The sequence below is a fragment of the Lissotriton helveticus genome, chromosome 2_2, assembly GCF_964261635.1.
Source record: "Lissotriton helveticus chromosome 2_2, aLisHel1.1, whole genome shotgun sequence".
In the NCBI taxonomy this organism is placed as follows: domain Eukaryota; kingdom Metazoa; phylum Chordata; class Amphibia; order Caudata; family Salamandridae; genus Lissotriton; species Lissotriton helveticus.
Genome location: NC_136060.1, coordinates 285,255,654 through 285,273,474, shown reverse-complemented (window position 1 = coordinate 285,273,474; position 17,821 = coordinate 285,255,654).

The window sequence follows — 17,821 nt, the reverse complement described above, 5'->3', positions numbered from 1 at the left end:
GCTGGAACCATAAATCGCCCCCCTGCCCACCATGAAGAAGCTACATACCAACGCGGTCAGGGAGCAGCAAAACAGAGATAAGCCACCATCTACCAGCATAGAAGCTGAACTCTGCTCCCCCCCTCAATCAACATGGAAGATGGACTAATTCGACATCCCCAGAGTAGAAATAGAAACCAAACTCTGGAATCTTGCTTTTTGGCTGCCATCTTAGACTGGTCTCTCCCTCTCTTTGTCGGCCATTCTGGACTAGTCTTTCTCACCACTCGAACTCACCCTAGGGAAACCCTCATTAGGCTAATACTAATTAGCGAATGTCTGCCACTTTGCAGTATCATACCTCCAATCACTTCTAATGCACCGATAGTTAGCCCATATAGCATAGCGAGTGAACTTGTTTATAATGCACCGATCTTGAGTTCATATAGCACCCTAAGAAATGGCCTATTTAGATTATTATCAACTAGTGAATGTATGCCTTTTACTGCAGTATTATACCTCTACCTGTTTCTGATGCACAGATCATATTGCACCCTATGCATGATTTACCTGACTGTACTGATTGCTTCTTTTGTTTTATTTGTCTGACGATGTATTGTTTCTCTCATCTGAACCATGATCCCTCATGTACTTTTCTATGTAAAGCGCTCTGATATCCGCAAGGATCTTGTCCGCGCTATATAAAACTTTCAAAATAAATAAATAAATAAATAAATTATTCTCATCCTCTGATGCCCACTCACAACCCTACATGTATATCCACTCACAGGGAATTCCCTGTATAAGATTAACCCAAACATTCATGAACATAAAACGTGTTTGCACTCATAAATCATACCATTTAAGGGTCACTTATGCATGAAGGTTCTAATCATGTTTTGATCTTTTTTTGCATGCAGTTTTTTCAGCCATGTTTTCTAGTCTGTGGATCCCAAAGTCACAAAGACCTTTTGGAGTTTGCAAAGTAGCACTTCCGTAGTACTCTTTTTTTATCTCTACATGCCTCAGTGGATTATCCCCAAAAGATCTAAAATGGGAATAATAAGTGAATAGTCACATACATTTTGCATGAATAGAAGGACCTGTACTTTTTACGCGCTTTCACTAATTGGGAATCAGGCGTTTCAGGGATGATTAAAGAATGCATGTCAGAGTACGTAAAACAGTACTGCTTTAGTACTACGTCCCGTATTCATAAATGTTTTTCTAAGTCATTCCCTATAGTTTCATGGGCTCTTTATTAGACCACCACCAGTGCTTAATTTGTATGAGTGCCAGCCGGTGCACAAAGCACTGCTCAGAACCTGTGGCCCACGCAATTAAATGTCAGCACACACAATGTCAAGGCTGCCTAGTTGGGAATCCCCCTCAGGCCTCTTTAATCCACAACCAGACACTCACTGCCCCTGTACTCATGCCGGTTTCTGTTTTCTCCCTTTATGACGGTTTTCGGTCTTTCTCTTCTTTCATATTACTCCTTTGTTTGTTTTCCCTCTTTTGATCTCAGTAAATAACTGATGCAGAAAAATAACTGTAGGTCTTCAAAACGGAGTGCCAGTGTGGGCCCTACCAGCAACCACCGGGTCAAATTAGGCACTGATCACCTCTCAAAAATTCAATCCGGTTGCGAAATGTGGAAGCATGCAAGGGATTTGATTAATTTGTGATTCTGAATGTATCAAAAGGTAACGAATGAAAGACAAATGTGCAAGAACGTGCAGCATATGTAAACGCATTATTTTAGCTGACTGTTTACCACCTTGTTTAAGGAAGGTGTTCTGGTACCTCAGCTGTTTTAATTACCGTTTGCTAGGTAACGACCCTGAAGGGAAGCCATGCCATGTGCATCCTATTAGTTCACTGCCATCATTTTGCAAGGATGCTGTTCCCTTGCTAACCACATGAAAATTCCAGATGAGCTCCTTAAGAGCTTGACACTGCATCTACTTGAAAGATTAACACCATTTGCTTTTTGAGTATTTATAGAACAAAATAAGCAACAACATCTCATTAATTACCGTGTTCCCAGTTGGCATCTTGATAAAAGCTGGAGAGAGAGCATGATGTAACATAAACGCGCTCTTGCTGCTGAACGCTCAAATCCTGCTACTTTATTTGATCAAAAATCTCAGAGTAGATGAGTTGCTTCGCGCTCCTGAAGTCACAGAAAGAAATGCACGTGAGACGCCTCCTGCCGACCTCCGATGTTTAGTCATTTTAAGCAGTCCTTTATATATGATATTCGATTTCTTTAGAAACAATGTGCTAACATTACGTTATTATTTTAAAGTTTGTGAGTCAGTTTCATCAATAGAAAAGTTAATGTATTGGCGAAGAATTAGATCTTTCCCTCAACATACTTTTGCATGTTTTTAATTCACTAACATTCCCTGAAGTGCACATTGGAAGCTGTGAAAAGCAGAAGTTTCCAGGTGTATTACTTGGAAAGGGATATTACAATTCCCACTGGCTTCTTTTTCTGCTGTGTGGAATTCATTCTACATGGTTCAGAATTCTGCACTGGGGAAATCCAGCCCTCTGTGCAAATGCACATTTGTTTTCTAAGCTGAATTTTTTTTTCCAATTGGAGAACGCTCTTTCCCTATAAATTCACGTTATAGATCACAATAGAGAGAATGGAGAGAAGATATCTAAGGTGGTCCAGCACACAATCTCCCCATATTTCATAAATAACTACAAACATGGTTTCGCAGAACGGCACACCAAGTGCCTCATTTACAATGAGTCTGCGCCACCAGAGAGAAATTTTTTGCAAAGCTCCGGTGGCACTGAGCAACTTTACGTGACTTAATACAGCCTTCTAAATATCATTCCCATTAAAGGGGTGCGCAATGGGTGTTGCTGTGTATGTTTACAGTACCACCCATGGCTTTTTGACACTGCCCTAGATTTAAGAGGAATCGGAGCTCTGACGCAGTGCCAAAAACATGGTGCAAAGGTGCCTGTGTTGGCGCATGGCAGCCCATTGTGTGCTAGCACAGGTGAAAAGGACAGGAATGACGTAACTGATGAATATGGCAAAATTTTGTAAATAAGGACCCAAGTTTGTAGCAATATATTCCCATTCCCATCTTGGAAGTGGTGTTAATCCAGGTCTTTAACCGCACGCGCGCTGCGGCGATTTTCGCGCTACGCGGCTTTTTTCAAAAAGCCGCGTTAGATGACGAGCTCAGCTCTTCATCAGCGTGCGAGCGGCGCAACTGATGACGAGCTGAGCTTGTCATCAGCGCCGAAGGGGTTAATGGAGTAAATCTACAACCATTCCACGGTGGAAAGCAGTTGGAGCAGAGCTTGAGAATGGCCACAAAGGTACAAGTTTTGGACGTTCAAAAAAACTTTCAGCTCAAGTCATACCTTGCAATCCCACCCCCGTCATGCTCTCTAAATGGTTTTAACAACTGCAAGTATCTCAAATGTAGCAAGTGCATTTGCTCCAACCAGGAATCCTTCTGTGAATTCATGGTAGGCGTACATTTGGTATATCTATCAATATATGCACAAATGCCTTATGAATACCTTTTGAATAGGCCCTTCTCTTCTTCCAATTCTGTGTCCATGCATACAGCCCTAGGTCTGGTATTATGACCTTGTGAATGATCAAAATAACTATTAGCATAGCCTGTGTGTTAGGCTATGGACGTCAGACTACTCCATATTCAGGTGTGTTGTGACTTAGCTTGCAGAAGATGCCAACAGTCTGACCCACAGAGGTTTGAGATTTAGTTCTTAATCTTAATAGGAAACTCAGAGGGTCATCTAATTTGGCCTTGTATATACGGAAAGCAATAAACGTTGTATCCCCTGCCTTCAATACAGCGAGTGTCCAATGACCTGAACTAGCTCTATTAGCATGTAAGATTTGCAAACTGGAAGGATTCCGTTCAAATACTACAGTTATATGTTAATGTTTAGATGCCATCACTAATGATGCCAGTTTTGTTTTTAATAAAAGTGTCTGATCAATGGAAATATGGGTTTCATAAAGCTCTACTATGTCAGCTCCAGATATAGACAATTAGAACTGACACCCTTGACTTTTTATTATTGAGTTGACCATTAACATTTCAAGCACTAATTTTTACGTGTTTTATTTTCGCTAGATGGCAAATGCAAGAAATGTATTCCATTTACAATTTGTTTTACATTTTTTCTGCCAACCACTGGACAAACATCTCCTCTTAAACTCTGGACTTTAACCTCACCATCGATATTTCTGGTAATTCTAAATTAAGCTATGATTAATCCTTTGGGCACATGGACCCTCATACCCTAGGGAGGCATTGGCACATCTAGAAGAGAGAGAGAAAGAAAAACAAAACAACAAAGGGAGAAAATTAATAGTGGTTATTGGTTACATCTTGTGTGGCTAACCTCCATCCGCCTAAAGCTGAAGAAACAACTTCTCTGCTGCCACCTACAATGATATAAACTTTGGGATATCTCCAACCAATACCATTACTATTGCAGGTAAGAAGTAACCCACTTTGTTTTATATTTCTCAGTGAACTGCTTAAACTCCCATCTCCTTTTGTCTTTTGGATATATCTGGTCAAAATAGTTATTTCACCCTAAAGAATGGGTGTGCAGAGTATTATATATAAGAAAGTTAACCAATATTTTATGGGGTTTGCCAAGGTGGATTTTACTGGCTAATGCCGGCAATCAGGAAATAAGTACATTTGTAGCTGAAAGTACTCCTATTACTGTCCCCTTTCAGGTCTCTAACTCAACTGTTTTGGGTGAATCATGAACTCCAAATATCTTCAGATTGTTTTTTTTAGAGTGGGTTTCAAGGAGTTTTTGTAATTGAGCTTATTTATGTCCTCAGAATTCTTAGTCACCTTGCGTTCTACTACTACTGAGCTTGCCTTATGGCTAGCTTCTTGCAAGGGAGGAGATTTTAGTATTGTGTAGAGAGCGCATACTGAGAATATCTTGCAGCTGAGTATTAATTTCCTTTTTTGGGGATAAAAGTTCTAAGTGTTTAGTTCCAGTCTTTTTTGTGTTTTAGTAATTTCTACAATAATGTCAGCTAGTGAAGGATTTGGCACATGTTGTCTAAATAAATTAGCTTGTTGTTTGTCTGCTCTTTCTACCTGGGCTTCCCCCGTTGGTGATTCTCAATGAAGTGTCAAATCACAGGCCCCCTTATGACTCCAAAGTTGAGTTCTTATACTCATCACCCAGAAAGTCTTAAGTCAGACCTCAGAGCCACTATTCAACTGTCAAAAGTTTGGTATCACGTATTACACATGGAATTCAAAGTGTGATCATGTTCATCTCCTTGAGGGTGGCATGGTAGTGTTGCAGCTCAAGCATGATCAAATTATTTAGCATACGCTTAATCTACTTACTACTATAACCATACAGGGCCCTTTACGATTAGACAATCTGCAGCATTTCCATTTACCACACAGGCAATGATTCTCTGATGAATCTTTCTCCACCGATAGGAGGGGTGGAAATGAGGATGGCCAAATCACCATACAGCTGTCCAATGAGGACCATTAATTGACAGACAACTCACAAATTTGAGATCAGATTTAGGAACAACACTCTTAAATCATGATGTAAAAACAAAGAATAGCAACGGGAAGACCCAACCTCCTGAAAAAGTTAGGTCGGGCCAGAATTAAGCAGACCAAAAGATCTGCAACAGCAACACAGAGCAAGAGAAGTAATAATTGATGTTCTGACAGAGCTCGCGGATTCTCCCTACAACAATAGCACAGTTTAAATGGAAGAACCCATAAGACTCGATTCAATTCGATTTAAGACTCAATAATAGACTAAGACAGATATAATCCAAAATGCATAGCCATAAGCAGTCTTTTGAGAATTTCAGTTAAGTATGCCACAGCTTGCAATAAAGCACCAAACATTTAAGCATGGCTTCATCAGAGGGTTATAAAGAATAGTTTGCAGAGTTACAGAGTCCCACTACCATTAAGGCATAGGAATTGATCATTTGTCTAACAGCTCAAATCCTACATGGAATGGGAAACGATTCAGATTCAAGCCCATTAAGGGTGAGTCCATTAGCATAGAATGAGGAGATAAAAGGAAATTAAAAATTAAAATGGTTCGGCAAAGAAGGATTCAGTCCATCAGCTACTGACTGTAGGACCAGCAAAGCAGTCCAAAGTAAGGAAAACGTTCTTAGTAATCTATCAGCATAGCCTCATCTTGCCAGGAAAAAAGAAAAAAGTATGTTTTTGTCAACAAGGAAAAATTAATGATGTTGCCCCTTCTTTGAAGTTTCTTCTTTTATAAAGTCTCTAGCTAATTCCTGTGATGTAGCATCATACCACAATCAGAAGATTGTCATATGCTTAAATTCACATAATGTCACGTAGGCCCCCTGCAACAGTAAGATGCTTTCCCATGCTGGTCATGAGAAATGAAAAATTTGAGAGTCCACATAGGCCTAATATTGGTGAAAAAGAAATACAAAGCATCCACCTATAGCAACTGCTGAAATCCTGTTCCAGCAGGAATGTTTCACTTTGAACATAGAAGAAACATTTATCAATGTCTAGGTTTATACATGTACCGAAAGAATAAAGCAACATTTCACTAGTTGTTAATTGCCCCTTGTATTAGATCAGGATCAACAGTAGAAAATAAACATTTTCGAAAAAGCCTTTAGGTTAGCATCACACGTATTAAATGAAAAAAAAACTATAAATCAATATCAAATAAGATGTAAAAAAATTAATTCAAAAAGGGAATAAGTAGAACTTTCAGCAGAGGCCATTATATGAAAATAGCTAACATTGGAAATACCCGACTATAATAATGTTTCTAAACATTCATATAAGTATATACTTTTCTAAGTTCATACTACAAAATTTGTTTTTCTCATTTCATAACCTATAGAATCGCTAATATTACTTTGTGAAATTTCAAGATCATACCTAGTTTCTACACATTTTTGCACCTACTTTTCTAACTGATGCATTCTAACAAAAAGCATTAGAAACACTAGGCCAATTTGTTAACAGTACAATTAATCAATAATTGTTAATAAAACAACATATTCATGAGAAACTCTTTTAGCGCAACTTGTTTAGATGTATTAGTATCGCTTTGCATGTATGTTTCTTCATCTTGCATTTTAAAGCGTGTGCGGACAACTGAGGACTTGTTTTTAATAAAGGAAAGTACTCTTTTTTAAAGTAGTACTCCTTCATAAAACAGGATTTATTTGATGTTTTAGTGGTTGTAAAAAGAAATACATTGTTTCCAACACTCCTAAAAAAACAAGTGGGGGGACCAAGCTAGCTAGGCAGTATGAAAGTGACATCACGGTGTGTGACATCACGGCGCATTACATCAAAGCATGTGACATTATGGCACATGACATTGCACCTTGCGTCACAGGAATTGACACCACAGGAAGTGACATCACAAGAAGTGACATTAGATCTTAAGCCCTCACATATATGTATAACAGGTCTATCATGAGTACATTTGAGCGCATTTCGGGTATACATGCAAGCCCTCCAGATTTGGGCAGATGATTCACACTTTTGTAAGCTACACATAAGACAATGTTGCCTTTTAACAGCTTAAAGCCTCTTTTACCCAAGGACTCAACAAACTAACTCCACTGCCAGCCTACTCAACCAGGTATAATATTCCATATGCAGCACATTTTCATGTAGATGTGATTGCTTTAGCTGCCTGTGCTTTCCAGAAGTAAGACCACTCTCCTATGTGAAGTGTTCTTGCACAACCTAACCTACTTGCACTCATTTTTAGAGATTGGGCTCATTTTTTGACAACAGACCATGCCCCTAAGCAAGAGAGAAAGACAAGAAGGGAAGAAAGGAGAGAGGCAAGTAAACAATGATGTAGACGGAAAAGGAGATGAAATAACAACATCCAAGAGTAAGGAATTTTACGGTAGTGAAAGAAATAGGTTATGACAATCCTTGCATTCAGCAATAAGACCCTAAGAAAAGGGTTGGGGCTTTACATTTTTCTTTTTACAAGTTACACACTGCCCCTCAAAATGACACCTCCATATTTAGCAACAGACATCACTCATTTATTTATTTAGTGTATTTTGTATAGCGCGCAGCTACCCCAACGGGGTGTCCCGGCGCTCCTTCGTGTGTGCTGAGAGATTCTGAGGGGAATGTTTTATTAACAGAAGAGGAAAGTTTTCAGTGCTCTACGAAATGGAAGTTCTTCATGAATCATCCTGATGGAGAGAGGGAGTTTGTTCCAGAGGGAGGAGGTGCATACTTGAAAGGTTTTTCCACCGGAGCGTGCCTTTTTAAATCTCGGGGTAGTGAGGAGATTTTTTGAGCTGGATCGCAAAGATCTGGTGTTTCTATAGGGGCGAAGGCAAAGAGAGAGGTGTGCAGAGCCCTTCCCCTTAATTGCCCGGTGCGCCAGTGTGAGGGCTTTAAATGTGGCCCTTTTTTGTACTGGGAGCCAATGAAGCCTTCGTCGAAGTGGCGTGATATGTTCTCTTAGAGAGGAGCCGCAGACCAGTTGGACTGCAGTATTTTGGACCATCTGCAGCCGGTGGCAGAGGCCTGAGGAGAGTCCAGTGTACAGGCCGTTGGCGTAGTCTAAATGAGAAGTTATAAGCGCCTGGACGATGATTTTCCTGGTGTAGCTAGGAAGGAAGTTGATGAATTTTTTGATCATCCTTATCTTGGAGAAACAGGCAGCGGAAACCGTCTGTACTTGATTGTGGAAAGAAAGGCTAGAGTCCCATCTAACCCCTAGGTTTTTTACTGTTTCCTTGGGGGAGGGGGGGTGAACTCAGGTCAAGTGGCCACCACAGGTTTGAATCTAATGGGGACGGCTGGTGGAAAAAGAGGACCTCAGTCTTTCCCGCATTTAGTCGGAGACAATTATTCCAATGGGCGATGTTACGGAGACAGTCTTTTAGTGGGTCAAATGTAGACTCGGAAGGCTTATCATAGGACAATAGGAGCTGAATGTCATCAGCATATGTGGTCGCTTTAATTCCAGACTGGGCAATCAGCTCTGCCAGGGGGGGAAAGTAGACATTGAACAGAAGAGGACTTAAGGAGGAGCCCTGAGGGACTCCCCACTTAAGTGGGTGGCTATCTGAGGTAAAGGGAGGGGTGAACACTGCCTGAGTCCGGTTGGCTAGAAATGAGGACAGCCACTCCAAGGCCTTGCCTTGAATGCCCTTGGAATGGAGGCAATCGAGTAGGACGGGGTGGGAGACAGCGTCGAAAGCTGCCGACAAGTCAAGCAGCACCAACACCGCTCTCGCACCACCGTCCAACTTCCATCGAACGGAATCGGCCATTTCGATCAGGGCCAATTCGGTGCTATAACCTGGCCTGAACCCGTGTTGTGAATCGTGAAAAGACCCATGGGCTTCAAAGAAGCTCGCCAATTGCTGTTGTACTAGTTTTTCGAGTACCTTGGCTGGAGCAGGCAATAAAGAATAGGCCTGTAGTTGGCTGGTTCATTGGGGTCAGCATTGGCCTTTTTAAGGATAGGGACTAGTCGGGCATGCTTCCAGGAATCCGGGAAAATGCCTGTCCTAAGTGAATCGTTCCAAATGCCATTCAGTACGGGGTTCAAAAGAGGGGCCAGGGATTTGTATTGTTTGGCCGGGCAGGGGTCAGTTGGCGAGCCAGATCTACATTTTAGTAGCTTTGCCAGGGAACGATCAAGGGTAATCGCCTCAAAATCCGAAAAAACTGAGGGGGATTTAGAGGCGGTTTCTGGGTAAACTGGAAGTATTATTAAGGTCAGGGCCATTATTTCTGGGAAAAGAGTCATATATGATGGTAATTTTTTCCTCAAAGAAGTCCGAAAGGCGGTTACAAAGAGAGTGTGATCCCGGGGACTGGCGTTTGAGGGCCATAGGGTCGGTGAATGTTCTGACGGTATTAAAAATGTCCCCCGAAGAGCCTTGTGCTTTGTTGATTTTATCCTCCAGGTAGATTCTTTTTTGATCAATAATCTTTTTCCTATAATTTTTGAGGGCTGATTTATAGTCCGCTTTACTGTAAGGAGAATAAGATAGTCTCCAGCGTCTCTCCAAGAGCTTACAGGCAGACTTGCATTTCCGGAGTTCACCCGTGTACCAGGGTGAAGAGGGAACCGCTCGGAAGGTTTTAATGGGCCTGATGGGAGCAAGTGAATCTATAGCAGAAGAGATCCAGTTGTTAAAATAGGTCAGCCTAGAGTCCAGGTCTGGGCCTTCCATAGGGGCGGTGGAGGCAAGGTGTGCTGCAAGGCTTTCTGAGGAGATCTTGCTCCAGTTGCGGCCGTGTGTTTTGGCCAATACTCTGGGATGATCTTGGTGGGATAAAGAAAAGGAAAATGGGATAAAAAACAATCAGACCAGATCACTGGGTAAGGCTCATTAATAGTTATGTCTGCTAGATTCGAGTATGGCCTGCCTTGTGGGTTGGGCAGGTAATCAATTGGGTAAGCCCCCCGTCAGATAATGTTGAGAGAAAATTAAGACTCGTAGGGTCTGAGGTGTCCTCTACGTGGAGATTAAAATCCCCAAGTAGGGTAAAATGTGCGTATCGGGAGCTAGCCTGATGAACATAGTCAAGAAAAGCAGGGAGGGAAGATAATTTGGATTTGGGGGGACGGTATACTAGTAGACCGGAGCATGTTATGTTGGCTGCTAGTTGAATACAGAAAGGTAATGCTTCAATGGATTCTATTTGAGTGTACGAAAAAGAGGAAATAGTCCAAAGTGATCTATAAATTATAGCAATGCCTCCACCATGGCTAAGGCTCTGTCTGTTAGCACATAGTATGTTGTAGTCCGGGGGTATGGCAAGTGACAGGACCGGTTTAGTTTCCTCTCCCAGCCAGGTCTCGGTAAGGAAGAGAAGGTCCCATTTGTTGTCGGACAGCGTTTGAGCTATATCTAAAGAGTGTTTTGCCAATGACCGACAATTAATTAAGCCTGCTTTGATGGTGAGAATTTTGCTAAAGGGCGTAGGCCGAGGGGGTTTCAGTAGGGGGCAGGGATTCGCAAGGTCACATGTTGCCTGTTCAATTTCACAGGGTATACATGGATAGGAGAGGAAGGAAAGGTTTGAAGGTAGAGTATGCGTATAGGCACAGTTTAAGGGCATCAGTTTGAGTAAAGAATTCCTATCATATGTAAATATAGGAGGTGTGGCAGAATTGACAGGATCTATGGCCACGGGTGCGTTATGGTCGCGGACGGGCGCAGACGGGCAGGACTCTGGCACAACTCCAGTGCAGGTCCGGTGCGTCCACTGCTCGTGTCCGCTGCGTGGAGACATGTCCTTCCCTTTTTATATGGGCCACTAGAGTGCGTGTGAACGCTTCCCCAAACAAAGATGGCCGCTATGATTTTCCGCCCGCTCGGGACACAGCTACCTCAGCGCCTGAGTCGGCTGATGCTGGTCCGGGTAGCGAGGGGGGTAAGTCGACAAGAATGCTTTTTCAATCAAGCAGGGGCGAGGGGGCAACAATGTAACCGCTTTGTGAGTTACATACAAGGAATCACATCCAGTAGGAGATACAATATTTTTAAAAAAGCTTCGTAATCAAGCATAAAATACAAGGCGGTGTTTAAATCAAATGAGAACAACAGGTAAAAAGTGCAAATAATAAAGATAAAGAGCAAAGTAGCACAGCAACCTCCCGGCTTCCGCCTCAGGAGGGAATCGAACACACAGCTAGGTTGGACGCCTGACGCTGGGTGCCCTTTTCATACGGGCCACTAGAGTGCGTGTGAACGCTTCCCCAAACAAAGATGGCCGCTATGATTTTCCGCCCGCTCGGGACACAGCTACCTCGGCGCCTGAGTCGGCTGATTCTGGTCCGGGTAGCGAGGGGGGTGAGTCAACAAGAATGCTTTTTCAATCAAGCAGGGGCGAGGGGGCAACAATGTAACCGCTTTGTGAGTTACATACAAGGAATCACATCCAGTAGGAGATACGATATTTTAAAAAAAGCTTCGTAATCATGCAAAAAATACAAGGCGGTGTTTAAATCAAATGAGAACAACAGGTAAAAAGTGCAAATAATAAAATAAAGAGCAAAGTAGCACAGCAACCTCCCGGCTTCCGCCTCAGGAGGGAATCGAACACACAGCTCATGTTCCTATTGTTGGCATAACTATATCTAAACCACCCTCACATTTACCAGTGTAACCTGACCGCTCACCCTGGAATCAATACCACCAGCATGCCCACACAAAGAATGTGCTATAAATTTCAAAGTATGAGGTTTTAGTTCCACATCAAAATAAGGGTAAGCTGCATAGTATACAAGCAAGATATGAAAACAGTGACAAAGGTAACTCACAAGAAGAAAAAGCACATGCAATATTAGTCCAAGCTTGCGCTTTTAAGAAAATATTGGCCTTCTGAAGAAAATATGACTAGTTTGCATAGAAAACTACTGGATGTAGGATCATCGAGAGACATCACAAACTATCACCAGTAATCTTATTCTATACTAGACTTTGCTTACTAATAAGACCTCTGCCTATTCAAGACATGTTACACTGCCAACATGGTGCACCAGAGATGACCTACTTGACCTGCTTCTATAAAGTAACACTGACCTGTGGAATCACCTAGCACTGTAACCTCACCCTGAAGGAGCCAGCCCTAGGTAAGCATGCATGATCTTTCATTTCATAGATTGCATAACTCTGAATTACTTCAATCTCGCGGACCTTAGAGCATCACAACAACAAAGCTAACCTGTGTTATTTTAATACAGTACATTGCAAACTTTGAAACATCGTTGCAGTAGGTAGGTGTGAGAAGGGCAAAACACAAAGCCACCTACACCTCTGCAGGGTAACAACTTGGTAAACTTTAACACAGCTATATTTCCAGGGTTACAAAAATACAATGTGTCTTACTTTCAAGGAAAACAGCTCTTTAACATTTAGTGATTGGAACTGGTAAATAAAGCACACAATTACAAATGTTTGGATAACATTTTTTGCTGTGGTGTGACAGATTTAGATACTTCTGCTCAAAACTGTAATATTTGGGACATGAAGGATCAAGCAGGATTATGCAAAGCAGTCCTTATTTGAAGTGAAAAGTGCACAGTCGAAGCATCAGGCTGCCCCCCCACACTTAAACCAAATTTGCCAAGAATTAAAGACAAAGCATTAACCTTTGATGTAAAACAGGAGAAAAAAAGATATGTCCATCTAATTGCTGAAAAGAACAACTTGAAAGCAGAAAACCTCGGATCAATCCCGGCTTACCAGCTTGACTGAATTATGTGATCCTAGGCAAATCTCTTTTGTATTTGATTTAATAGGCTGTAATGTTGTGCCATGTATAATAAGAATCTAGGATGCATGGAAAAAAGGAACAAATAGGTTCGGGAAGAGACATTTGATGAAAGTTTGACTGCAAGATTCACCTGCCTTCTTACCCTCATGGAGCTCTAAGTAAGACGCTACTAAAGAAATACTAGCATAGCGACCAAATGGGTCGGTATGTATGACATGTATGAGTATGAAGAATGGAAGCTTCACAACTGAATGCAAACAAATAGGATACTAATGGGATCCTTGTGAGGTCCTGATGAAAGCCATCTAACGAGGTGAGGCATTGGTGTGATAGCTGGAACATGTTGACCCAGAGTTACAGAGGATACTAGTTTCTTTAGTACATACCCACCTATTTTTAACTCTGTCAGGGTGCCCTTTGAAAATAAAATTAACCCTCAGGACACCCTAGACTATTTTAAATCTAGGATTCCATCTAATAACCAAAGGTTGAGCCCAATTAGATACATTGGGTATCTGGACGAGGACTCTATGATGTCGCATACCACTTGGAATTCCAGAGGGTGAGAGCCCTTTTTATGCCATAGGGTAATCCTCCAGGGCTGTATGAAGAGATAGGCTAGGCACAGTAGGGGCTCACTGCTGTTGTTTTTCTGTGGATGGGTGTTTGAGAAAGTGAGCAAACCTGTGTCACTCCTCACTCACTCCTTCTTGGAATATAGGAATAACAATCTAAACCACTTATTTCATGCATTTGACACTTGACTTTCATGTGGCTTCTACCTTCCAATCACACTCTAACTGCATGCATGAAGAATTAGAGAGAATAGTTGACCATTGATGTGAAATAGAAGAACTAAAGAGATGTCTATTTAGTGACTGAATTGCACAAAGTGAATGCAGAAAACCTGTGTGGTGCCCATGACCTCGATATGCCAGGTGGCGCCGCGGTGATGATTGAGGGCTGTCACCTTGGTGCATTGCTCAATCGAGAAGAGGACTGTCATACTGTGAAATGCTGTGACCCTAAGCAGATGGCAAACCCCGTATGCCAGGAGGGGGACCAAGGAGAAGCGAGAGGGCTGTAGCCCTGGAGCAGCAAGCAGCTTTGAAGACGAAGGAAGGCTTACCACATAGGCAGAGGACCATGTGGATGCCTGCAGCCTCGACTGTAGCATTCAATTTTCTGGTCACCACCAGACCGCAGATGCGTGACAGCACACTGTGACCCTCCACTCCCACAAAAGCAGGTAAGAATGAATACTAGGCCACCAATACTGGGCTTGCTCTGATTGACACACTACAGATTAAAGGCACTTTGACTTTCTAAAAGCCATCATGGAACTTGTTAGACCTGGGGTTACCAGTCCACATGGGGTAGCCTGGCACAGAGTAGGAAGACTAATCTCAGAAGCAATCGTGTTATGCTTGCGTCGCACTTATCATAGTATCCCAGCGCCCATTCACTAAAAGAAGACACCACACCTCGTTAGAAAAATAGAAATGGTTTATAAAAATCTTTTGTTAGGTTTACTCCTTCAGTAGTTCAAACTTTTAATACATTAAGCACTTCCACCTTTTACTTATTCGCACAATGGAACACCACTTTGTTTTGTCTTACATGTTACACTTATTTTCCAGTTACATAAAAGTTCAGCAATCTCTTGGCATTTCAATCTTCCAGCAGTTATTTTACAATAACATTTCACTGTTTCACTGATAGTGTACCTGTCTCTGAGATTACACCCTATGTTCCAACTCTCATATTTCTAAGACTCTCCCTATAGCTTTGGTTTTACATCAGGCTAGTGGGAGAATTTGTCACTACCCATTGCTAAAGCACCATAACTAGTAAATATTAGCCGCTAGCATATATCAAAGAAAAGTCTCCAATGACATTAATGGTTTATAACAACATAGCACCTTAAATGCAGTTTCCCTTGTTAGTTTCACCTTCTTCTCACTCTCACATAAGTAAAGGAAGAGGATTGTCAAAGTTGGCATACATTCAAAGGTGTTAATCCACCTCGCCTGAAAGCATTGCTTCATTCAGTTCCTTGTTCTTAACTAACACAGAATATAATGTCTCCACAGTTCTCTCCTCGTTTTCTGGCCTGCTATGCATGAAGGGAGAGTTCCCAGAGAGGTTTCCTCACCCTCTGTTTCCCAGCCTACTTCCCAGCTTACTTTTTAACAGGATCACCCGGCCACGCTACCAGCAGACTGAAGGCTCACGGCGTCAATCCGGAGAGTGTAGGGGTTAACTCTGGCAAGTTATGCTCAAGCGGCCACATCCATTTATGAAGTCTCCGTGGAACTGGAGCGCCTCAGCGTTTGCGCTTCCCTTCCTCCCCACGCCCCTTGGAGGTTTGGGCTCCTCCCTTCCCGACTCCACTCACTCTTGTCCTTCCCCTTCCGGGCTTCAATTCTCAGCGCCGGGACAACCTCCGATGGCAGGACCTCTTACGGGCATGAAGGCGTCTCACCGTCGGAGACCAAGTCCTGATCGGGTCCCGTCCCCCACCTTTGGCTCTCACTGGGAGGCGCTGCCATCAACACTCCCTCAGCGCAGCGGCCCCACCTCACATGAGCCCTCGCAGACCTGCCGATACGTCTCACACAGGCCCAGGGAAGTGGCTGCCACCGGGAGCTCAGACCGGCCTTGGTAAGACTTTAGCCACATAAAGAGGGGGGGGAGACAAATTCTGGCAAGTCGCACAGTCGCTGAAGGAAATCTCTCTGCTCTGTCACTAAAAACCACCAAATAGGATGTTGACTCCATGGGAGTTCTTTTCTTCTTGGTAGTAATCCCCGTTATAAGTCAGTCCCTGACACGCTTACTTGTTAGTTCCACTTGGATCTTAATTAGCGATCCTTGCTGGGGAAAAGGACACTCTTCTCTGGTACCTCAAGAATGACGTGAGGAGACAGCTCCGCCGGGTCAGTTCTACGGATGGGGGGGGGTATCAGTCAGTGAAGAGGAAGCAGCCCCCAGAGGCTGTCAGACCCCCTACCGCGCGCCCACCTCCTCACTCCTCAGCCTGGACTCCAGCTCGCTCTTGACCTGAGTGTCACCTCCCTCAGCTCTCTCCACACAAAATGGCCGCACAACATTCCAATATTTATAGCCCAGGACCAGAGGGTCTAGAGTGGACCATAAAGTTCTGGAACCCCTCTTATTACCCAATGGCCCCAAGCCCTGAGGTAGCTCTTGGCAGGACTCCATTTTGTGACTCTGTTTTCATCATTTTATGTGGGCAGCTTGGCTTCAGAAAGTTAGAGGGGCAAGGTAGCACCTAACCCCTAGGACAACACCAAAGGGAAAAAATTGAAGTGGACATAAAAATGAAAGGCGTTACAAGGCAGAAAGGGGACAAAAATAAATAAATAATAGGAGGGACCACCCAAAGGGCTGACAGGTCTAACAGAACTTCTAAGACTTAAACTCACTAACTGACCTAGAAGGAATACCGCCTCACATACATAGGGCATAACCTCGATCCTTTTACAGGGAATTGGAACTCGAGAGCTGATTTAAATAAAGCTAGTGTGCCTGTCTTTAGAAGGGTGCATATATTATTTGCACACAAAATAAGTGGGTGGATGTAAAGGAGCGCCAATGTACCATCAATGTAAAACCTACCTGACGCACGGTAACGCAAGGCAGCGCAATGGCCTGACTTGCGTATTTCCTACCCCCCACCAAAGCCACACAAAAACTATCCTATGAGGCTATTTCCTCTTTGTATGTATGTTGCAGAATGCAGCATACATGCAAAGTGGAAATAAAGTGGAGACAGGGATATATTTATCCTTGTTATTCCAGACTCAAGTAGACTCACCAGTTTGGTACAAACATATGTTTACAGGTTTTTATAAACACAAGTTTGCATCCATCAAGGCTACTCCTGTGAATCAGCAGTGGGGCAGGGAGGGGGGCAAGGGGATTGGAAAAAAAAGAATCACCTATTTGTCGGCCAGCAGGCTGGCAGTATCCTCTCTTCTGTCCTCTCCTTCTTCTTTTGGGCTTCTGTTCAAACAGGAAGCAGGTTAGGCTCCCCTAAGGCAATCACAATGCTGCAACGCATCATTGTGATTGGTCTGAGTGCTCTGATTTGATGCTCAGATGGGGAATGGGAGTCTGGGCATATTCTCCAACCAGGGTGTAATGCAGCTTGGGTGGAGAACATGCAAAGTGTGCATGAATGTTTTGCCCGCCCCAGAGGGATGGCAAAACATTCATGTGCACTTAAGAGAGTTCCACCACTCCTCCCCCCCTGCGCAGCATAGCCCCACGCCACAAACCTGGCCAGCACAAAAAGATAAAATTATAATAACATTGCATTATTATCATTTTCTTTTTTGCTGTGCAGAAAGGCAGTGGGTCGACTATCCTTCGCCTTAGTGGAGGAGCTTCCCCTGTTTAGATCAAAATACATTGATGAATGCACAGGAACGCAATAACTCCACCCATGTAATGCCACTAAATGTAAGGTAATGCAAGGTAGGGCAATGTGCTGCCTTGTATTAGGTCTT